Source organism: Ammospiza nelsoni, chromosome 4 (assembly GCF_027579445.1).
Source record: "Ammospiza nelsoni isolate bAmmNel1 chromosome 4, bAmmNel1.pri, whole genome shotgun sequence".
In the NCBI taxonomy this organism is placed as follows: Eukaryota; Metazoa; Chordata; class Aves; order Passeriformes; family Passerellidae; genus Ammospiza; species Ammospiza nelsoni.
Genome location: NC_080636.1, coordinates 75762565 through 75786268, shown reverse-complemented (window position 1 = coordinate 75786268; position 23704 = coordinate 75762565). Strand labels below are relative to the sequence as shown.

Below are 23704 nucleotides of genomic sequence, written 5' to 3'. Positions count from 1 at the left end.
TGGCCTCAGCTCTGCGCCGGCGGAGCCGGGGCCTGATAACAGCGGAGAGCTGCGCTCCGCATCCTGCCCGCACCGGGGGCACCGGAATCCCGCCCGTCTCTCCGGTGATTCCTCGGGGCCAAAATATTTTTGGGAGCTTTTACCGAGGTTAAAGGCACGTAAGAGGAGGGATAGCAGCCTTTCCCACCCTGCAACTTTTCTCTGTGGGTGCAGGGAGGAAGAGAGAAGGGAGGGCAGGGTGGAGAGCACCCGTGTCGCTGAAGCCCTGTCCCCTCAGATTGACTCACGGATCCGTGTTTTAGCCTTGTAGCCTTTTTTCACGGCGAAGGGAGCGAGGCCCTCTGCTATCTTTCAAGAGAGCACAGCATTTTAATTTTTTTCTCCCCTTGGAAAGGAAGAGAGACCCAGCTCCCCCGGGTGCCGTCCCTCTCCCTTCCCTCCCGGGAGCGGCCCCTCGCTTCCCGGGGTGCGGGCCCGGCTGCGGCCCCGGAGCGGCGCCGTCACCCCTCGCAGGGGGCAGGGACCCCCCCAGCGGCTGCGTGTCCCCTGGGGCCCCGAGGCAGACAGCAGCCTGGATTTTAGAGCTCGTCGGGATTTTGGGAAGCGGGGACGCAGCGAGGGGCCCGGCGCCGCGCCCCGCTGCTGGCAGCGAGCCTATCGGGCGCTGGCAGCACCGAGTTTTGGGGGACTCTGCAACACGCGGGACCTCGTTGCTATCGGATGTGTACGCCATGCCTGCACCCCGGCAAGCAAGAGAGAAAAAAATGTGGTGAGGCTTTTTTTTCCTTCGTTTTGCTTAGTTTTGTGGTCTGGGGAATTTTTTTCCACACACACTCCCCTCTGCCCCGTGATTCCCAGGAGATCTTCTTTGCCTCAAAAGACTATTGCAATAATTATTTCTCGTTTGATATCGTTGTCAAAGAGGTGCAACGGGGCCTCTCGGCCGAGCCAGACACCCCCAGAGCGAGCGCTGGGCCATGGCGGGATATAAACAGGACTGGGGGATGCCATGGAGACAGCATGAACTTGAAAGGTGGGCAGGGAGGTGGGGAGACAAGGTTAATAGTGAAACCTCTAAGCAAAATATCCTCCTTTTGCGCTTGGAAAACTAACCTTAATCCTCCTTTTCCACACGTACTCTCCCAGCGACTCACAAATACCCCCAGAAGAAATCTCCAAGTAGCAATGGGAAGGAAACGCGTTTTGCACGCCTACAGACATAATCGCCTCTGCTGTAACAAAGGCTTATCAATGTTTTATATATTTTTAATTTGGGATTTTTCTTTTTCCCGCGGTCCATGAAATACATGCCTTTGCAAACTAGCTCCCATCTTTTCTATTTCTAATTGGCCAATTACTGTTCAGCTGTTTCAACTTGTCACATACAATGGCGAGTAAAGCAGAGTTGTTATCTGAATTATATATTCACATAAATTTTAGCAAAGCCGAGTGATGCGCGGGGCCGGCGGATTTCTGAGGTTCCCTGCGCCTGCCTCCTTCCAAACCAGCGTGGTGTGTGTCTCCCTCTTCCTCAGTTTTCCCTCCCCCTACCCCGTTTTCCTCTAGAAATACCATTGCTTTGATGATGCGATTTTAGAGCATTGATTACAAATTTATTCTCAGACACTATATAAGTCTTTATATCTGCTATTAGAGACATCTGGGAATGATTAGAGCCGTCCCTCCCCCGGCTCTGCTCCCTCTATCTTGCAGCGAGGAGCGAGAGACATGTTGACGTCAGATCAGACGGCTCGGAGCCATCCTGCTCTCCGCTTGGGTGTAATCACGGCCGCGCTTTCCAAGCCCGGCCGGGCCGCGGCACCAGCTGGGATGCGGGATGCGGGATGCGGGATGCGGGATGCGGGATGCGGGATGCGGGTGCGGGTGCGGTGGGACGCGGCACCCCGGCCCCGAGGCTCCTCGGCGCATCCCGGTTCTGAGCCCCGAAGGCTCCGACTCCTCTGAGTTTGTTTGCTGCCGAGGTTGTTTTTTTATTTGTCTGTTTGGGAGCTCGAGAAAGCAAAAGCCGTGCATTCCTGCTCCCCATGCACCCCGCTTCCCCAGCCCCCGGGCCAGCGCTTGCTTTATCTCAGCCCGATTTCTCCCAGCGCATTCGCTCACGGCGCTGTCTTCCAAAATAAATATCGAGCCCGGCACATTTCCACCTTGTGTTTTGGCAGGGAGAAATTAGCCAAACAAAGCGCAGCGCTGGCGTGCGGGCAGCCGCAGGCGCGCCGACACCCCGTTATCCCAAGCGGTGCTCAGGTTTAGGAGGAGCCGGGAGAGCTGGAGGCTGCTGCGAAACGAGACTGTTCCTAGCCAAGGGCAGTGCTGCTGGCAGGGAGATGGCTTTGCACCTGCTATTAAATCCTAATGAATCGCCTCTAATTGGGAGCGGGGGCTGGCTGACGGTCACGCTGAACAGCCAGCCTTGGCTCAGCGGGACACAAAACCATGTTCGATGCGCTTATTTTGACAAAATTTTTATTTTACGATTTTTTTTAATGTTTCGTATCACTCTATTTTTTCCCCCCGAGGAGATTAAAAAAAAAAACAACTGAATAAATGCAACTTAAGCCTCCACTGGCTGTCCGCAGTCTTGGACGGCTGACACTTGTCCAGCTGTACATCACAATCAGTGCTACTAGCAGGAAGGACGGGCGAGGGGGTGGATGAGAAAGCAGTTGATCTCGTCTCCAGAGGAAAAAGATAATGCTAGACAATTTATCTGAAGGATTAAATTCTCGCGGTAAAATACGCTTGCCAAGAGGAGGGAGAAAAGAAAAACAAAGCCCCATGTGACCCTAAAAATAAATTTAAAAATACTTCCATTTCTTTGTTCCAGCAGAATAAAATAAAATAAACCCCCTAAGATACCGCAACGCTCCTCTGTGTCTATCTGTAATCTCGAAAGGAAAAGGAACATTTCCTTTCTGAATCAGTGCGAACGGTATGCTGTGGGCTCGGCTTCCCACCACAGCCGCCGGCCCAGGGAGTCGGGCGGGAGTAAGTGAATTTTTAAAATGCTGTTGAAGTGAAGGGAAAAAAACCAAAACATACAAAAAAATATAACAAAAAAAAACCCCAAACAAACAAAAATAAAACCACAGCAAAATCCTCTTTCTCCCTCTGTGGGAGACCCCTGACTGGTGGCGGCTCTGCGGCGGGGCTGGGGCTGTGGTCCCGGCACCTCTCCCCGGGGAGTCAGATCCCTGTCCCGAGGCAGGAGCCGTCTCCGCGCCGGGAGAGGCCGTGCGGATCCTGCCCGGGCGAGGGGCGGCCGCCCCGGAGCGGCCCTCTGGGAACAGCAGCGGTGTGTGAGCGGAACAATGGGGATCAGCGGGCCCGCATCCCCGAGCCCTTCCGCTGCTAGCCGTGGAAGCAGCAACAAGCCCCTCCGTTGCCCAAAGGACTCGGTAGAAAAATGTACAATTCGATTTTAATGCGGAGCAGTAGGGCGGTTTCGCCGGTCCCGTCTGTTGAGGGAACATGTGGGGGTAATAGAGAGGCCGACTCTCCTATAGGGGTCTCTATTCGCATGCCGTATGTGGCTATGGGCTGCAACAGCTGCTTATAATGAACTCCTTTAAAAAGATAAATACATGTGCAAACCCAGAGAAGCTTTCTAAAACTGGCCTAAAAGACAATGAAATGTCCTGCCAGAAAATACAGGAGGCGGAAGAGATTTTAAAAAAATAAAATAAAAATTGGGTGCTCCCCGCACAAGCCTGCAGCCTTGGCAGCGCTGCCCGCAGCAGGACCCGGGCCCGGGGGGCTCGGGAGGCCATGGGGGACGGAGGGAGGAGGTGGTGTCGGCAGCTCTCTGGCAGCGGCGAGCCGGAGCGCACGGCCCGGCCTTGACTGCCCCGCTCCCGAATCTGGTTTTCATAGAGCCGCGCAGTAATTACCTAAAGCCGTAACTGTCTCCGAAATTATTCATTAAAGTCATTCCCGGGAATCTGGCGTCGCGAGAGCCTGCATTTATGGCCTTTGCGCCCTCCGAGCGTGACAGCGTCTCTCGCCTTGCGTCCTCGGCTCGGCGGCCGAGCGCTCAGCATGGCGAAGAGGAAGGGGGAGACAGGGTTGCTCTCTCTCGCCTTCCCCTCGGTGTATTTGTTTGCGGGGGCTCAGGCTGCTTTCCCGCTTTTGGCAAAGGAGCGCGATGCAACCCGGCAGATACCTTGGGAGCGAGGAGGGTATTTTGGGGAGTTGCAGTGTTGTGCGGAAGATCATGTCTGTGCCCTGTGGTGCTGTCAGCAGTGACAGATCCCAGATGCCGTCGCTACTGTATGGCAGATTGAGTTTCTCAGCAGAAAACTCTCTCCCTCCCTCCCAAACGTCTTCAAAAACCTTCTCCAGATACTGCGGGTCACTTCGGCTCAAACGGGGAGAGAAAGGGGGCAAAAAAGGCTTTTCCTCTCTCCTCCCTCTCTCTTCCTCCTGCCGGATCTCTCTGGGGTGCGCGGGGGGCCATGACCGGGTCCTTGTGCGCCCGGGGGGCTGAGGGGTCCCCTCTCAGCCCCGTCCTTCCGGGAGCCCGTCGCCGAGCCCGGGGACCGCCGTGCAGGTAAGCGGGGGCGGCGGGAGCGGGGCCGCCGGCCGAGGCCATCCCGGGGCCGGTCCCTCCTGCCCCGGTCGGATCCGGCTGCCTGAAAGGAGTTTCCCGAAGCTGAGGTGTGCCCATGTCCCAGCCGCGGGGATGGGGTGGGAATGGGGGGACAAGGCAGACCCCTGGCCGTGTCCCACCAGCAGCCGGGACCCGGCGGGACTCGGGCTGTGGGGATGGCTCTGGGGACTCTGAACGGGGCACCGGAGGAAGAGCCGGAGGAGCGGGGGAAGCTGCCCGGCGGGAGCTGGGAGCACCCCCGGCCGGCTTGCCAGGAGCCAGGAGGACGGGCCAGCTGCGAGTCCACAGGGGCCGGTAGCCGGTGTCCCGGTAAGCGGCGGAGGTCGGGACATCCCCCCCTCTTCCCTCCTTCCCGCTTTTATTCACCTCTTAAGTGCAAGAGGCTCGTGTTTTAACAGCTCTGTCTCTCCGAGACTTATAATGAATTGCAATATTCCCGTTCTCCCACTGCCGTAAAATATTGATGTCACCCGAGTGCCCAAATCAGAGGCAATCGGCTGGAGGGTCTGCTGGAGCTCTTCTCCCCTTCCGTGCAAATGGGTCAGTGCTTGAGGGCTCGTTGTGGACCGTGGTTGTGTGGCTCTCTCCTCCCTGCCTTAGAGAGGCGATGCCCGTGCAATGTACGGCACCAGGGAGAACTCCTGTCCGTGAGCGAGCCCCCAAAACCCTTCTCAGGATCGCGGGAAGGCGCACTGCTCCCGTTGGGCGATTTTGGTGTGGCAGCCCCGGGGTCGGAGTAACCCCTTGAGGAGCGCTCCGGACCCCATTCCCCCTAATTTCCCTCTGGATGCAAGCAACATCATTTCGTTTGTGCCTGCTGGAAACGGCTCCAACTAACCCCTCTCTCGGTCCTTCCTTCCCCAAATGAATTGAAAGGCTTTAATTCAACCGCTCGCACACACCCTCCCCCCCACCCCTTCCCTTTTGTCTTTTTTTTTTTTTTTTTTTTTTTAAGGCAACTCTTGCCTTTAGCAGCAGTATAATTGTGACCCTGCCTGATCCACAGAGCCTCCTGTTGGGAGCAGTTAGCTGCGGCTGCATTAGGCCAAAGGACCTCCCAAGTGGCGGTGGCCTGGGTGTCATAGCAAGGGACTCTGCACATTGTCCATTCTTTCTCATCAAAGTCCCAGGCACCGTGGAGCCAACATTTTGGTGAAGAAGGAAAATAGTAAACAAGCCTTTCCTCTCCCTTCCCAACCCAGCAGCCCCGAGATCTTCCTGGGACATGGAAAAGGGAACAAACTTTTTCATAACTTCAGTTCTACGGTGTGATTTACATTTCCGGCTGCTCTGTCAGAGTGGCAGTAATTTACAGCCTGATAAAAAACACTTTTACAACACCAGAACATGTTCAAGTGGTGGGTTACTACGCAAAATTTACTTTTTAAAATAAGACACGGACAAGAAAAAAAAAAATCGGTTTCCTGCCTTTTGTCCACCATGGCTTTTTTGAAGAGTCAAATGGGTTGAAGTTGCAGTGTAGGCAAAAGAAAAAAAAAAAAGTAGGAGCAGGCTGAAGAAAATAGGCATGAAGTAAATCTGGGGCTTTTGTTTATATGCTGTGTATTATACGTCCAAGTCTGTCCTATTTCTCTAAGATTTTCGTTTAACGGATACTTAATATTATTGTGCTCTCTGGCCAAACCCTGCTAGTCTTACCCCAGGGATTGCTTTCATTTAGCCAAGTAGCTATTGTGTTTAAACAATTTCTTTCCTTTAATAATTCATTTCTTCTCGGGAGCCTAAAATCGAGTGGGTCTGGTAGCGTTTATGAAAGGGGAAGCATCTTTTATTCGGTTCTAAAACCGGGGTAATAGCGTTATCCCTTCTTGAGGAGCATCCAGCCAGGCTTCTTCACCGGGGCAGGGCAGGACGGGTCTGGAAACTAATGTACAACATCCCTATCCTGGTAGGAACGATAAAGTTTAGTAAATTACAAATATGTGAATTTGGCAGACAGTTAGGGATGAAAATGATCAAACGACTAAGAAAAAAGAACCAAAAAGAAAAAAAGGCAAGCAATGAATAAACCACATGTAGCAGTTGCTGCTTTCATGACTTTGGTAATTATTTACACCTGAATCATAGTTTACTCCAGCGACGGTTTCGAAAGTAAACCTTTAAAGAATTTAATTATTTCCAGTTTTCAGCAATAGAGATGAAAAAAAAAAAGAGAGAGAGAGAGAGAGAAAAGTAGGTTAGTGAGCAACTGCTGTCTCCCGAGCTCTCATAAAAGGCTTTATGTGCGTTTCCATCCCAAAGACACAAGCAGCCCTTCTGCGTCCCCTCCTCCCATCCCGACAGGAGCGCTCACCGTCATCCGTGCGCGCATTTACGGCCTAATGAGAGAGTCCTGCGCGTCACATGGGACGGTGCCCCTGTATATATATATATACACAAATATATATATATGTGTGTATATAAATACACACACACGCATACATTTGCCTATGTGTGTGCGTTCAGTCGAGGCACAGCGCTGAAGCACGTGTGGGTGCCCCTGGCTCCTTCCTCGGGCTCTATAATAGCTCTGTTATTTTTGCTAAACGATCAGGATGGCTCTACGTGACCCTTCGCCGTTTAAAACCATTTTCTATCATTGCACGTGTGCCGGGGAGGCAGGGGGATGGATGGGGAGGGGGGAGGAATCGACAAGTCATTGAGAATAGCCGGGAGAGCCTGTGATGCATAGCGCGTTTTATCTTTATTTAGGCAGCACGTCGTTGGCAGGACGGCCTGAGTTTCCATGCGCGACAGGGGCACGAAGCACACCCATCCTCGGGGAGGTGCAGGAGGGCTCGGGCAGCGCAGGGGCAGGGAACCCTCTCTTTGCCCTGCTGCCGTGTCCTGCGTGTGAATTCCGCACTTTCTGGGGAAATTTCAAAACAAGAAAACAACAATAACAACAATAACAAAACAAAAAGGCTCTGTCTCCGTTGCCGGAGCTGCTCTGCCACCCTGGCTGGGGCTGTGCGGTGGTCTCGGGCAGCAGCCCCGGGCCGGGACCCGCTGTCTGGGCCCGAGCCCCTCCTGCCGTGGGCGCTGCGCTGAGCTGCCAGCTGCGAGGGCTTCCAACATTGCCCGGCTCTCCCCCCGTGAACCCACCGCACTCTGCGGGCCGGGGCTGCCTTGGCACCCTCCGTACGGCATCCTCGTGTGCACTGATCCCGGGCTGGCGTTTAGAGGGCTCTGCAGAAGCAGTTCGCTCTTAGGAAAGCGGCTCTGGCTTGGCTGCGGTGCGAGCCCCGGGGGTACAAGGGAGGGGAGACGAGCCCGTGGTTTGGAGTTCGGGCTCCTGCAGGCGGCCGCGCCCGTTCCCTGCGCCGGGAACGCCGGACGGGGCCCTCCGGGGTCCCCCGGGCACATGCCACGCACATCCGCGGGCGGGAGGAGGCGGTGGCCGGGAATCCCGGGGCTGCCCGCCGGGCACTGCCCGCCTCCGAGCCCCTTGCCTCTGCCCTGCCCGTACCTGGCGCGGCGGCGTCTGCGCTGCCGAGCGGGCGGTGCTAAAGGAATGGAAAAAATATCCCCACACAAGGGTTTTCAGCTTCCCCGAAACAAGCGGCAACCTCAAATCACTAGATCTGTGAGGATTTCGAACGCGCTCCCTCTCCCAGAGTAAGGCGCTGCTGGTGCATTAGGCAATAGCTGTAGGGATGTGTGGTCATAAACATGTGTGAGGACATGGATTAAAAAGCTGTGCATCACCTTGGGTTAAGGGCTCGCTCCTCAGGGTTCGTTTGGTCACTGGCTCCTCCTCTGTAAAACAGCTGTTAGAATTGCGCTCCCCCAAGGACAACGAGTTCAGGGTTTGTTTAAATTAATTTTTCTCCCCGCTCTTGGCGGAGAGGAGGTAATATCGTGCTGGACACAGGGAGGCGAGAAGAGACAGTAACTAAATGTAACTCATTTTCTAGAGGTAGATCACCTCAAACATGTGCTTCATCATGCTTTTTTAATTGTCATGGCCCATAATTGTAATATATGTCCATAGTCTTTCGTCATTCGCAATGCCATTACTCCCGTGCCTTTCCTATTTCTGAAAACAAAGGTATTTTTTACTTGTCCAACCCTAAGAAGACGTACCCAAACATAAGACTAAAAGTGTACATCTTATTAAAGATGGGCGGCGATGCTTCCCACTACAGCACCTCATTAAAATCAACAAGAAAATAAAGGTTGAAACATGATAAGATCATATATGTATTTTGAGTGTAAGATGTATGAGCATAGAAGGTGTTTAAAGTGGTAACATTTTTCTTTTGCTTTTTTTTTTGTTTTGTTTTGTTTAAAGAAAAGCGGTCATTTTATTTAATGATCTACACACACGTGTGCATATGTATACATATATATGTAGATTGATGTATATAAATAAATATATTTCCTTCTCCCCGTGGAGAGCTCTAACACCTGTTGCAAGAAGCCCCAAAACAGAACAGAAGATCACACTGTAAATCCTTCCTGCGACTTTTTTTTTTTTTTTTTTTTTTTAAATTATAAGCACTCTTCTGGGACAAAATAGCTACAGGAAAACTTTATTAAGTAAACGTCCACGAAAATACCTTCGAGGTTGAATTAATTTTGTGTTGGGACGAAAAACGCGCCTGCTCGGCCCCTGTTTCCCAAGCAGGACGCCTCCGAGGAGATCCCTGACAACCTTTCCGCTATTTTATTAACATTCTATGCAAACTAGATGCTGAGTATGTTGCAGTATGTAGGACGAAAAGCACGGTAAAATTGAAAGAGCTTGCTGGGAGAGTCAGAGAAAGCACCATTTTCCCCTTTGCCTGCTTGGGGCTCCCTGCCGGGGCTATCCGCACCCAGAGCCCCGAGTGGCGGCTGCTGCTCCCGGGGTGCCCGCAGAGCCCCCTCAGCTCCGGCGGCACCCAGCGAAGCCGCCCTAATTCTTTCTCCCCCAGACGCTGTCCTGGCATTTAAAGGGCTAAATCCCAGCTCCCAGGCACACAGCTGCCGTATGTTTTATCCTATCAATTCATAACAAGGACGCATTTTGGAAAGACTCGGAAGGATATTTATTTTAAAATGTGTGCTGAAAAGATATATGCTGGGGGGGGAGGAGGGACAGGGTTGGGCGTCTCGAGTTTTGTTTCTAAGCCAAAACGGCACAGTTCGAGCTGTGAACAAATGGTTTCCAGAGAATAGATCTTTTCTCTTTCTTTTCCCTGCAAGAAGTTTGTTTGAAGTTCCCCGAGTTTTTAATGTTAAATAATATTAATACCAAAATGAATACTTCAGGCCTTCTTGTTTTAATTTTGAAAAGCTGGCGTGTGTGGGCTTTCTTTTCTTTCTTTCTTTCTTTCTTTCTTTCTTTCTTTCTTTCTTTCTTTCTTTCTTTCTTTCTTTCTTTCTTTCTTTCTTTCTTTCTTTCTTTCTTTCTTTCTTTCTTTCTTTCTTTCTTTCTTTCTTTCTTTCTTTCTTTCTTTCTTTCTTTCTTTCTTTCTTTCTTTCTTTCTTTCTTTCTTTCTTTCTCTTCTTTCTCTCTTTCTCTCTTTCTCTCTCTCTTTCTCTCTTTCTCTTTCTCTCTTTCTCTCTTTCTCTCTCTTTCTTTCTCTTTCTCTCTTTCTTTCTCGCTTTCTCTCTTTCCCTCTTTCTCTCTTTCTCTCCTCTCTTTCTCTCCTCTCTTTTTCTCTTTCCCTCTCTCTTTCCCTCCTTCATTCTTTCATTCTTTCTTGATTGCATTCTTACTTTCTTTTGCTTTTTTCCACTTTTTGCTTATCTCCTTCTTCTAGATTCCCCTCTTTATCACTTGCTTTTTCTCTGCCTTGCTCTCCCACCCTCTCCCTCTCTTCCCTCCCTTCTCTCCTCTCTCTTACTGCTCCCCTCTCTCACGCCCTATTTTCCTTCCCCCTTGTTTTTGCAAACTCCTTCTTTCAACCGGTCTGTGTTCGGGATATTGTTGCCGGCAGAAGAAATAAATAACCCAATAAATAAAGCAGGCTCCTGTTATGACAAGTTCCAAACCGGACCAACATTTTATGGCTTAAAATAGCCCTTGAGGAAGAACAAGCAAATTTTAAAAAAGAGGCCAAGCGTTTAAGAGCAGGACGGCTGAGGTCGGTTGCGGAGGTGTGGGACGGGGCTCAGGGCGCTCCTTGCCCCAGCAAGCAGCCGTCCGTGCCCCGCACCCCGGCGAAGGCGGCGGTCACTTCTCCCGGGCAGGAGGGCTTGCAGGGGCAGCCCGCAGGGTTCGTCACCGGCAAACCCTCGGCAGCACCGGGAATGGGCAGCTCGGCAGGGCCAGCCGTGCCCTCCCCGCCGCTTTTCTTGCTTTTGTCTCTGCCAGTGTGTTAAAACTACTGCGAAAATAGCGAGGGGTCACGTCAGCTCTGCGTGGAGGCTGAATGCTCCGTATCACCTTCGGCTCCAGCAGCCGCCCCTTCCCTGCTGCCCGGGTGGGCAGCGACGAGAGCCTGGCACCGCCGTCCGCCCGCAGCCCTTGATACCCCGGCCGGCGCCTCTAACGCCGCCTCTGGGCGCGTTCTTCTTCAGCGATGGAAAGGAAAAATGCACAGTGTTGGTAGGGGGATTGTAGGGCGTCAGTCTGAAGATGGTTTGCTCCTCTGCAGGTCCTGGGAGGGTTTCACGCCGGCCGCGGGGAGCACCCAAAGGGGAGCGGAGCGGAGCTGCCTGCCGGACAGGGCCGGGGGCAGGGGGTGACACCGCGCTGGGAGAGTCCCCCCCCGGCCGGAGAGAGTCCCCCCCCGGCTGGAGAGAGCCCTCCGCTCCTCTAATCGCTCGCATGTGCCTGCCCTGAGCAGCCGCGCTCCGAGCAGCGGCAAATGCCGTCACAACTCGCGTGTCGTAAATTACAGAGACCTCACCCTGGCAGGGAGATGCCGGGGAGGCGTCCGGTTTGTCTGCAGCTCTGGAAGGCACGGGAAGAGCCGGCCTTGCTGCTTCCCTCACTTCTTTTTTCCCTCTCTCCCCCTCAGCCGACTCCTCCACGGAGGGTGATACGGCATTGACTCACCAGCACGCTTAGGTGTACGGGAGACTCGTTGTCTCTCACCCTCACCCTTTTTTTTTTTTTTTTTTTTTTTCTTTTTTTGAGTTGTTAACTCCCGTTTATGATCGAAATGTTGCTCTCTGCGTTTTGTTTCGTTCTGGCTGCCATTGGTTGGCCTGGGTTTAATCAGGAGGAAAAAATGCTCGCCACAAATGTAGCTATTGTTTGGCTGGAGAGACGGGGCCGGGGCAGGAAAGCAGAGAGAACGGGAGCCCGTGGGTGACAGTGACGGTGGGACCAGCCACCCGCCTCACGGAGCGCTGCTCCTGCGCTCAGCCCTCCCGAAAACAGAGCTCCCTCCTTCCCCAGCCTGCCCGCAGCAGCGTGCAGGGGAGCCGGGGGCATGTTATCTCAGAAACATAATGCTAATAAATGTGCTCAGATGTTGGACATTCCCCTTGCCTGTTTTATAGGGTTTCGCTGGTGGTGCTTAATGGGCTGGGTCACCGGGACTGATGCTAGCAAGGTTATTAGGATTAAGTAACCTAATGAATCGTATGGCCATTAGCGGGCTTTGAAAGAAGGTAGTTTTCCCTGTAACCTGGTCTCCTGTCTCTTAACAGGGGCAATTATTTTTAACTGTCTCTCAACCACAGGTCGGAGGGGGGCTTTTTTTTTTTTTTTTTTTTTTTTTTTAGTTTATTTGTTTAAAACCCCTCTCTGATGCTTAGAAATTGATTTCTCCACAGAAAGAGCCTGTCATTTTATCTCGGCGTTTCTCGGAACCGCTGAGCGAGCCAGACGCTGCGGCCGCTCCCGCCCTGCTCGGCGGAGCAGCCGTGGCCGGTGCCTTTCCCCTCCGCTGGCCAAGAGCATCACCCGGGAGTGCTTGAGGAAGATTTGTACTTATTTTTTTTCCCAGAGAAGGGTTTTTCTCGCTGTGTCTTTTGCCTATGCCAGGTAAGCGATGCGAGGCACGGTTCCCCTCCAGCGGCTCGCCCCGCACCGCTCCCTCCCGGGGAGGGCTTTCACCGCCCCGCTCTCGGTACCACCGCCGGGACCCGCCCTGGGCGAGCAGGAGGGCAGGGCAGCGACAGAGGCAGGCCGGCATCGCCGGAGCCTGCAGCTGCCTTCTCTCCCCGGGGCAGCATGGTCAGGGCGAGCGCAGGTTAGCAGGAGCTAACTCTTGGCCATCCGCTGTCTTCTATGGCGAGGAGAAACCAACCAACCATTATTATTATTATTATTATTATTATTATTATTATTATTATTATTATTATTATTATTATTATTATTATTATTATTTCATCATCAATATAGTTAGAATAATCATTTTCATTATTATCATCATCTTTATTATTCTTATTTTTTTGGACCCGAGGTTTAAGATTTTTTTTCAAACTTCAGTGTTTTTCTCCCTATCTCCCGCCCCCGCGAGAAGGTAGAATTTGAACACGGACACAGGTTACACATCGTAATGCTCCTTCGGGAGGCCGGGCTGGTGGTGTGAATATCCGCTTTAATTAGAACAAGTGCTAGCGGCTGATTCAGTTTGAACAGGTCTGGAATATTTGTACCGTGGTTATTTTCCAGTCCCGTCACGCTTTAAAATAACCCGGACGTACTGGTGAAACATTTAAAAAGGGGTTAAAAAACAGTATAAATAAGTTGTTGGGGTAAGAGTCCTTTTGTGCGGGCGTCCCTGCGATCCCGGCGGTGCCTTGGCCGCTGAGCCGCTTGCGGCGCTGGGCTGGGATGAAAGAACGCCGGGGCTGGGGCCGCGGGGCTGGAGCAGAGCAAGGCCCAGCCTCTGCTCCCGCAGCAAAAGACGGGAAGACCTTGCCTGGCGCGGCCAGGGCCCCTTCTGAGGAGCTGCCGCCGAGCGGCATCTCCCGCGCCCATGGCGCTGGCAGGGTGACAGGGGTGGGCAGGCTGGTGGCCAACGCGATGCCGTGTTTTCCACCCGTAAAAGCTCACGGTGAAGCTGCGAGGGGCATCGCACCTGCCGGGCTGTCTGGCTCCAGCCCCGGGAAGGGGCTGCTCCTCGGGGGCCCTGCGGCAGGAGCAGCGCAAGGTGTCCGCCAGTAGAGCAGAGGAAAGCTCCAGCCCGCCTGACTTGGAAAGAATCCACTTTCCCACAGCTTTCTCAATCCCCAATACTTTTCACACCCTGTTAGGGGTTAATACCGCCGAAACCGCTAAACGCTTCCATGCCTGAAGGTACGGCCCGGCCGGGGCTGCTCCTGGCGGCCCCCAGCCCCGGGCAGGACGGGCCGCAGGGCGGGGAGCGCCCCCAGCCAGCCGAAAGGGCCCTTTCCCCGCTGGAAATTCCTCGGATGCTTCGTACTTAGGCTAACACATCGCGCTGAGTTTCTGTGAAAGGGCTTCGGCGGGCAGGGAGGGGAGGGATTTCCCGGATCCCTTTTGGGGAAGAGAGGGGCGATGCTGCCGGATGCTCCCCGGGTAATATTTCAGATGCCAGTCTCGGCGTGGAGAGCTGGCTGGGGTCAGCTATGCGGCCTGGACTCTGCAACCAGCAGCTCCGGGCGGCAGGAAAGCCACACGGGGCTGCTGGGGGGGAAGGGAGGGAGGCTGTGTGCGTCAAAACAGAATGGATCTTACCTGTAGCTGACGGATTTTATTTTTTTTTTTTAATGGGGGCTGTTTTTAGGGTTTGGTTTAGCCTCGCACCTTTCAGCCGCCGCCCTTCCCAGTGGGCAGGGGGTGCCCCCGAGGCAGCAGCCGCTCCCTCCCGCTCCGCTCCGGCGGTCGCTGACCTCGTCCAGCGCCCCCAGTCACCCCCAAAGCCAAGGCAGGGACAGGGCCGCTTTTTCCTCGAGCTCACAGGGACCATGCGATAACCGAGCGCTCACCGCAGGAAAGAGCCGATCGGGGGAGCATTTCCCGTCCTATTTTCCTGCTGAAGTAATGGCTGGAAAATGCCGGGTGAGATTTCTTGCCACTCCTTTCCAAACGTGCAAACACCGTCCCTAGGAAAGCCGCTCGGCGGGGGTGTCCCGAGCCCGCAGCAAGAACGCTGGTCTCCGAGAAGCACAAAATTCACCCAGCAAACCTAACTCTGCAATGTTCAGCGGTCAGGCCAGCTGTGTCCGGCCTTCCAAGCAGTGGGACATGTAGGCTGTCATTCGGAGCCTGAAGGGATTTGTCCGGCGTGTCTGTCTTCACAAAACAAAGGACTTGGGCCCGGGGTAAAGTGAGAGCATCTCTCTCTGCATCTGGGGTGCAGAGTTGCCGTGCTCCCCTCCAGCCTCCAGGCACCGTGATGTGCCTCTTCTTGCATCCCTCAGCTCATAATCAGCCTTTAATTTGCAATAGCGCTGGGAAGGTTGGGACAGCAGGTCCGTGGGCACCAGGTGAGCGGGATGTACCTTTAGCTGTTTCATCCCCAGCCCCTGGCGAGCACTCAGCCTTGTAAGCTTAGCAGCATCCCTCAGCTTCGCCTTTGCTCTCTGTTCAAAACCCGTTAAATTCTTGTGGCGGGAAAGGGAAATCCATGGGTAATGCGCACTTGGCGGGACACCCCGCAGCCCTGATTAGGCTTTTTCCCTCACCGTCGGAAAACGCCCTGCGGGCTGGCTGCGGAGTGTTCCGCAAGGGGAGAAACTGCGGGTGCGGTGCCAGGGCAGCGCCCGAGGCACACGCTGATTCCCAGGCGAGGGACGCGATTTCCCCGGCCCTGTCCCTGCCCGGGACACGCCCAACCCTCCAGGCAGGTCCGGGCCGGCTGCAGCCTCTCCCCGCGTTCCTGGGGCCGGAGGAACCTCACCCGGGTTACATCTGTAGGGCTGTGCTTGCAAAGTGGCGGCTCTCCCGCCTCTCCTGGCTTTCCCCCATCGCCCGCTGGTTCCTGCTCTCGGTGCCTCCCTCCCCGTGTCCACCCAGCCCGATCCAAACACTCCTGGCCATCTCGGCAGGGCGGATGTCCGTGTGGTACAGAGCCACCTCCTCCCTCACGGCCCTCGGGCGTCTAAGTCCTGTCGCATCGGAGGACCTGCTTTGGGGGGTGCCACACAAGCCATGCAGACACCCTCGCCGCCCAGGTGTGACCTCCAAGGGTCTCTCCTGGCGGCCAGCTGCTGGCCGGAGACAGGGATAGGTGTGAACCGTGCCCACCCCGAGGATGAGGGCGTTTAATCTCGGTGCTACCATTTATTCCAATGGCACATGGGGTCCCAAGCCGAGAGCTGGGCGGACATCCAGGGAAGGGATGCTCTTTTCAGACCAGGTTGAGAGCACGGGGAGACGAGCACGGCAGCGGCGGACACCGCACACTGTCACCGGGGCCAGCCCCTGTGACCGGCGGGGAGCTGTCCCCGCTGGCTGCCCTGTGCGGGGCAGGCGGCATCGGCGGGATGCAGAATTCCCTGTGCCCCCCACAGCTTTCCTGCTCCCCTTGCCGGGAGCCGGGAGGGCAGGGGGCTGCCGCCGTCACTGCAGGGGCGCAGGCAGGGCGGGAAGGAGCCGAGCTCGTGCTTGAAGCCGAATATCGCAGCCACCCGGGCAGCAGCGAGGGGATCACACACACCCCGCTTCCCACCCCTGCCCCAGGGGCTTCCCTGGGCGGAGCGGCTCCTCCCCGCCCGTGCCTACACGCACACGTACCATTAATGAATGATCAATTATTATATATTAGATTGTTCCAGTTACCTTTTTAAAGAATAGTGAGTTAGTCCCGTAATTTTCCTTCATTTGTTTCATAAGCTTGCAGATCTACAAGCAGCACAGAGTGAGGACTATTTAAATACACATTTTACATATTACAAATATAAAATCATACACAAATATGCGATATATATGTAACCACATATCAACATGCATGCATAAATGCAGGTGGGAGCTTTACTGAAATGTTCCGGTTTGCTGATAGGGCAGGATGGGACGTGCGCTGCGGTGTGATGGGGTGTGATAAGAGTCCTTTGGATGGGGTGTGATAAGAGTCCTTTGGATGGGGTGGGATAAGAGTGTCCTTTGGATGTGGATCTCGCGGAGGGGTCTGCCCAGCTCCCCCTCCCAGGTGTGAGCTGTGGCTCGCCCCCTGCCCCTGATCCCGTGGGAAAGGGCCAGGATTTCCCTGGCGCTGTCTCTGCTCGGGCGAGGTGGGGCAGCGAGACACGGATGCCTTGTCTGAGGGCCAGCACGGTGTCACCTCCGGCGCTTCCCGGCAGAAAGCTATCCCATTTATCAGAGGGTGCAAGGGGTGCCTGGAGTTGCGGGCAGACACCAAACACCCCCCTTCAGGCCTCAAGAAAAAATAAAAATTGTTCGAAGGAGAGAGCTCCCAGCTGACAGTAGGCAAACAGGATGAGATCTCTCCTGGGTGCACTGCGGAGACGCGAGGCTGGTTTTCCTTCGTGTTCTTTTTGCAAAACTTACTCAAGCGCCTTAAATTCGTTTCCAAAATTCGCGTGGCACAGTTCAGAGCTTTCAAAAACCTCGTTATAAAATAATAGGGAATTGCCGATTTTTTCCTTTTCTCCTATAACTATACGTTGTGGCGTACAAAAATTATGGATAAATCCTCCCCTCCTTTAATAATCTTGTATGAAGTCACCGTGTAACACAACAAAACAATGATTTCAGACCTGATTCTTAGTTAAAAGAAATGACAAAAATAATGAGAGGAGAGGAGAGGAGAGGAGAGGAGAGGAGAGGAGAGGAGAGGAGAGGAGAGGAGAGGAGAGGAGAGGAGAGGAGAGGAGAGGAGAGGAGAGGAGAGGAGAGGAGAGGAGAGGAGAGGAGAGGAGAGGAGAGGAGAGGAGAGGAGAGGAGAGGAGAGGAGAGGAGAGGAGAGGAGAGGAGAGGAGAGGAGAGGAACTCCCATGGCTTTGATTATTAGTATTTTGCCGTCGGTGCCTCGCACGGAGAGCCGAGCGCGGACGCAGAGCAAGGCAGAGGGAGCTGCCGAGCCCTGCAGGCAGGCAGGGAAGCTCAGAGCTGTTGAGCAGCGCTTCCTCTCCGCAGGAAGGTGGGGATTGCGGAAAGGTGGGGAGTGCTTTCCAGGCCAGGTACGAGCAGCCAGGCCGGATTCCCGCCGGGCACGATCCCTCTGCGGGGCAGCGCCCGGGGCACGCTCTGGCCTGCGCCTACTGGGAAGACAGCAATTAGAGACTGTGCTTCATTCGGGAGGAAAGAACCGCACTAGCAGCGAGAAACACAGCAAACTCCTAGTCATTAGTGAAAGGAAAAAAAAACCAAAAAAAAAAACCAAAACCACAAACAAAAAAAAAAAAAACCACAAAAGAGAAACACCCCCACAAAAAAAAAAAAAAAAAAAAAAAAAAAAAAAAAGAAAAAAGAAAAACAGAAGAAAAAAGAAAAATACAAGAAGGGAAAAATAAAAATAAAAATAGAAAAATGCTGAAAGAAAGAAAAAAATTAAAAGTGAAATAAAAATAAAAGAGAAAAAAAGAAGAGGGATAAAAAGGGTAAGAAAAAGGAAGGAAAAACCGTAAAAGGCTGCCTTGTGTGCTGGCAGCAGGTTGGATCCTCACCTGGGCCGTCTGTCAGTGCGGTGGCTGTGCGGGGCTGGCACTCCCGGCCCGAATGAGGGTCTGGCCTCACGCCTTCCCACGAGCCAGGCCCGACATCAAAGGCACAGCACAGACAATGTGCAGCGCACATGGGAGCTCGCAGGACTTTCCTGTCAAAACGTGTTTCCTGGCGTTTTCCTGCCCTATCAGACCTGGCTCCCCAGCACCCTCACGGCGCCACAAAGGAGCAGCAGGGACCTGCAGAGATGAGCTGTGAATACCAACAGCATACATACAGCTTCTCAAAGCGGCCCGGGGAGCTGCCAGTTTCCCTTTTTTCCTCCATGAGGATACAGTGACTTGCAGCAAATTAGTAGCCATTGTCATTCAGGGGTGGTTTTAATTATCTTTCTGGGCCTCTGCAGATTTAACTCATCTCCTGCTATTTTCTTGTACAAATTAGGTGTCAGCTCAAAGTCCACTTCCAAACTCATCCCTTGCAATCAATATCTGACTTTCTTTGCATCTACACTCCTCCAGTCAGCATCTAGTTCAGCCAAACACAGCAAATATCTCTACCTCAAGTCCAAAAAGCTGATGGATGCTCCTTTGCCCCTGCTTAATGACTGCATGTGGCATGTCCTGTGATCTGCCAGGGTCTGGAATCATGGACATGGAGCCATCTCACATTGGTTGTAATGGGAAATGGAGAAGGATTTTATGGATCTGGACTTTTGGAGAGCAGATAGGAGATGGTAAATGGAATTAAGACCATTTGGCTCTGCATGAGGATTCAAAAAGATCTTATAAATATTTTAGGTAACAATTTAAACAAAGTTCTGATTTAGGAGGAAACTGGGGATTTGTAACACATTTTAATGACTATTTGTTTCTACTTATTTTCTAAAATTTTGCATTCATTCACACTGTGTTATATTGAGAAGTTACAAAAAAAGAGCTGCCTGTTAGTGTGCATAAATCAACATACTGCAGTCTGAGCACTACAATAAATGCTACATATGTGTAGCATGAGTACCTATGTGTGCTCATCTCTCCTTGCCATAACAAATCTAGAGTAAAGCTAAGTTTTTGCAGAGATTCCAAGACACAGCATTCAGAAAGAGTCACTGCAATCCTTCATACCGTCTACACCTAGGAAGCTCCTATTACTTAACTGGGACACGAGCCCAGCTCTCAAACAGAGCAACACTGGGGATTGGGTGGAAATCTGGTGTTTAAATTTAGACTATCTTTTTCATATCATCATGTCTTTACCAAGTAACTCCCTCAGCACCAGGGAAGCCACTAAGATTCCTGAAGTTCTGCTCCACACATGTGCTGAAGCCTTTTGGTCTTGACAGGGCTAAGTGTATATCTTGCACCTAATCCCATCAGGATTCACAGGCAAGGTGTGCCTCCTCCCTGGAGGAGCCTGGGAGGGCAGCACAGTGTAATCCATGCTCACACAAACAGGGTGGCACCAGCAGCCCCACTTCTCAGAGCAGGCTGTTAGTCATGCAGGTATTGCAGGAGCCAGCAGTGTCCATCTTCATCTCTCCGCTCTGGGGGGTTCACAGACACATTTCCCATAATCATGCTGTGTAGCTTACAAAATATCAGGCATCTAAAGGATAGGGATGAGAAACAGTCTTCTTTCTCTTGGCACTGCACTAATCTCCATATCATGATTGATGATTCAGTCCCTCTTCCCTTCTCCTGTGGCTGCACCAGAGCAGCTTCTGGCCAAACATCAGCATACTGTTACAGAGAGTGAGCAGTAGAAGTCTGACCCTCCTAAGGAGTTGAATAAGGTCCCCAGAGCCTCATATCTGTAGTTTAAAAAAAGTATTTTTCAGTTTCTGACTAGACAGATTTATTTTCCACCACCCCAATGAAAGAAAAGACTAAAAGCCATTGAGCTGGGCAGACATTCCTGACAGACCTGGACAATGCTGAGATGTTTGCAGGAAAGTGATGGAAGATTTTGTTCTCAAGGGAAAAAAGAAGGGAGATTTTTAAGCCTCTGATATGTCAGTCTGAATCAGTCAATGCTTTGGCAAAGGTCCAAACTGGACTGCTTTCTTTGGGTTGCATGAAGTCGTGATGGACTTTTCGGTTCTGGGTAAGGACAGTGTGTAACTGTGCCCACGTGGCTGGAAGTGCGTCCTCAAAAGCACCAGAGCAGGATGCCACCTAAGGAGGCATCGTTGGCATGAGCTGGAGTGCCCAGGGGGTGCACACACATCAGATACCTGTCCTTGGGGACAAATCCTGCAGGCTCTGTGCAGCCACCTCCTCTGCCACCCATAGATGCTGCTGTGTGCTCACTGTGGCTCCTCATCCTCCCTAGGTTGCTTCTTCAGAGCTCATGTTGCCCTTAACATTTGAGAAAAACATTCCTTGTAGTTTAATCTGGCCTCATGTACAGTCTTTGTGGAGCCAGGGCAAACTCAGCACAGGTGAGGGGGCCTTTGAATGTGCTCTGGATGAAGGAACCCAAAGCCCCAAAGCCATGCACCTGATATCTGCTGAGGCTGCTTGAATAGGCAGTAGAGCATAAGGTCTGAAAAGCACAACTTTTGAGACATTTGAACCAAATCTTTGAAGCAATAAAATTGAAACTAAAACTTTCTTCTGAACCAAATCCTTCCTTCTGTCACTAGATCCTGTCAAAGATGTTTACTCCAATAAATATTTTAAGAACCCAGGGTTGATGCTAAAACTTAAAACTTAGTGTCTGACACTGGCAATCACAACTAGAATTCACATAGCTGATAATAAGGGGAGGTTTTGGGAAGTGCAGTTTCTGGTAAGGAAAGAAAGTGGGGGAAGTATGGTTCATATGCCCAAAGCCTTAATCACCCCCTACCCCACCCCCATAAAAATAACCACATAATTTATAATCATTCATAGCAGTTGGAATTGTCCTGACTGTTAAAAGACTTTTTTCATTAGACAACCCTTTATTCCTTGTGAAGCATATTATTGATCTTAATATGCAGAAAATGCCATAGCTAGCAACTCAGAATGTCAGTGCCATTTTTGCTAAACAATGAGAATTGATGAGGTTTGGCAAGACATTAAAATATTTAACACTATAACTTTGAGAAGTCTTTTATGTGTTTGTACTAATAAGAAAATCTTTTAACAGGAAAAATGTTTTTCTCTGCTCCACTAAAAACTCCAGCTAGGGCTGATTCTGTTTGCACTAAACCCAATGGGAGGCTTGTTAACGACTTCAAAGTCAGTTCCAAGAGGAATTCCAGTGTGGAAAATCATGACTAGAAAAAAAAAAAATCATAGACTTTTAGTTACATGACTAGTGCCATTTAAATTAGCACTTAATTACGTGCCCTAACACTCCAGAGTGTCTGGGGACAGCACGTTTGGTGTAGCCCAGAAAGATTGCACGTTACCAGCCTGAATACAGTGGATGTGGCAGCTCTTACAGCAGCATGTCATCTGAGGCACAGGAGCAGGGCCAGGTGCCCAGGGAAGTCACAGACCTGTGTCACTTACTGCTATGAGTCTACATTTGCAACACAGTTTTCTGTTTTTAAAATTATTTTAACTGCCCAGATCTTTTTTCCTATAGAAACCTGCCTTGCACAGTTCTGGTTCCTTGGCTGTTTTGCTGTCTTTACAGCTTTATGTGCAGAGTGCAGATTTTGGGTGAAGTAGTACAGGAGGCATCAGGGTCTTTGTATTTAAGATGAAAGAGTAAAATTACTTAGGCTAACTAGTCAGTCTAAATGAAAATTGTGATGAAAAGGAGATTATAAACATTGTATTTATCTTATCTTTCAGTACTGATTTTGTGTGAGGGTATCCTGATCTTGAGCACAAAAGTTTTTCTTTCCCGCATTTCTTTTAAAAGCTTTATGAGCAGAGCTCAGGGTCTTGTTGAGGCATCTTGGACATTTAAGAAAGGGCTGATACTCTTAATTTTAACCATAGAGTTCATAATCAGGTTTTCTTGAGGTGGGCAATTAAATTACAAGCATCAGGTTATTTGCAAAGATCAGAATTGCTTTTGTTCATTTGCAATCTTTCCTCTAACCCCAGAAGGCAACACCTCTTGTAAATGCCATTGAGAAAGGAACAAAATGCAAAAGTGGTATCCTGTAATTGTATTTATTCCTATACACAACAAGCTAAAATGCTGGGATCTTTTAATAGCTTTTTCCATATTGGACTCTTTGTTTGGATGCGGTTTTCCTGATGTATCCTAGTAACACGTTTAGTTAATTTATATTGTGTGTATGTGCAGACAGATATACACACATCCATATGTATGCACACGCACAGTCCTCATTAAGGGAGTGTCGAACCTCCCACAGCAGAGCGGGGATTGCAGGGCAGCGGGGCTGGGAGCTGCGAGTCTGCTCCCTGTGCGCAGACGCTGCTCCGCGGAGGCACACCAGCCCCGGGGATCTGCAGCCCTGTGCCTCTGCTGGGAGCCTTGCTCTGCCTTGCGCAGCCCAGGCAGGACTGAAACCCTTATTTCTCACTGGCAGCACAGCTCCCTGCTTGCAGGCCCTCCCGGGAGGGTGGGTGCATCATCCCCCCTTGCGCTGGCCAGCCCCTTGGCAGCTGAGGGACTGTTGCAGGACCAACTCCAAATGCAGAAACATTTGGCAGATGATGAAGAAAAGAAGGATTCCACATTTATTTTGCACAATAAAACACAAATATAACCTATTTATCTGGTGTTAGAAGACTCATTCTTCAAGGATTCAACCCCGGCCATACCTGCCTTTACTAAAACAAGAAAGTGCTGGTTCTAAGGCTTACAATATGCACTCTTGGAAAAGCCACATAATCCTTATTATCTTTCTTTTTTTTTTTTTTTTGTTCCAGGCCCACAAGTGGATCAGACCAGTCCTGCACTGTTGCATTTAATGTATAGCAAAACTGCCCTTGAGGAAGATTCTGAAGGCTTAAGGACTGAGGAGTTAGGACTGGGAGCTAAGGAAAGGACACGAATGACTTCCTTCATAGCTGGTTTTAAAAAGCCAGCTGCTCTCTGCAGTCAAGCCAAAATTAAGGGGAGATGGTCTGAGGTTTAGAAATAAGCAGGATAAATTTTCATGCCAAATAAGAAAAATGAGAAATTATCTTAACATATCGTAACTTGTCATAAAAATACACGTCTCTTTCCAGCTTTAAAAGACGGCTTTATAAATTCTACAGTATTTGATTTGTTGTCTATTTTATACTGATTTTTAATTCATATGTTCTTAAGAAAGCATAATGAAACACTTGATGTGTCTATTGTCTTGATTAGTGCTTCATTGTGTAAGAATTTGGTTATTGAAACATACACTAAATATTGCACTGTAAATTGTGTTGTGACTTATGCAATACTTTTTAGTATTAATAGAAAAAATTCAAGACTGCAAAAATGGTATTTAATTTTTTTATTTTATTTAGTTTAATAAAAAACTCACTTGACTGCACATTTCTTTGCTTCATTTTCTCATTTATTGTGTATATATTTGATGAAAAATATCTGTGTCTGTTGCATATCATCTATCTAACGCGAGAAACTGCTGCTGTTCTTAATAAGTTATTGAGAAAAATAAACCAGTTTGCACTTTGATTTCTATCACTCCTGGT

At 51.0% G+C, this 23704-nt stretch overlaps 1 long non-coding RNA gene across 1 annotated transcript; it reads left to right on the top strand.

Annotated features, from left to right (window-relative positions):
• The first annotated feature begins 4338 nt into the window (after nucleotides 1-4338).
• Nucleotides 4339-23544, top strand: LOC132072654 (uncharacterized). The gene is made up of 2 exons (XR_009418363.1): nucleotides 4339-4567; nucleotides 22946-23544. It is a non-coding gene; the product is annotated as an uncharacterized LOC132072654 (long non-coding RNA).
• The last annotated feature ends 160 nt before the right edge of the window (nucleotides 23545-23704 follow it).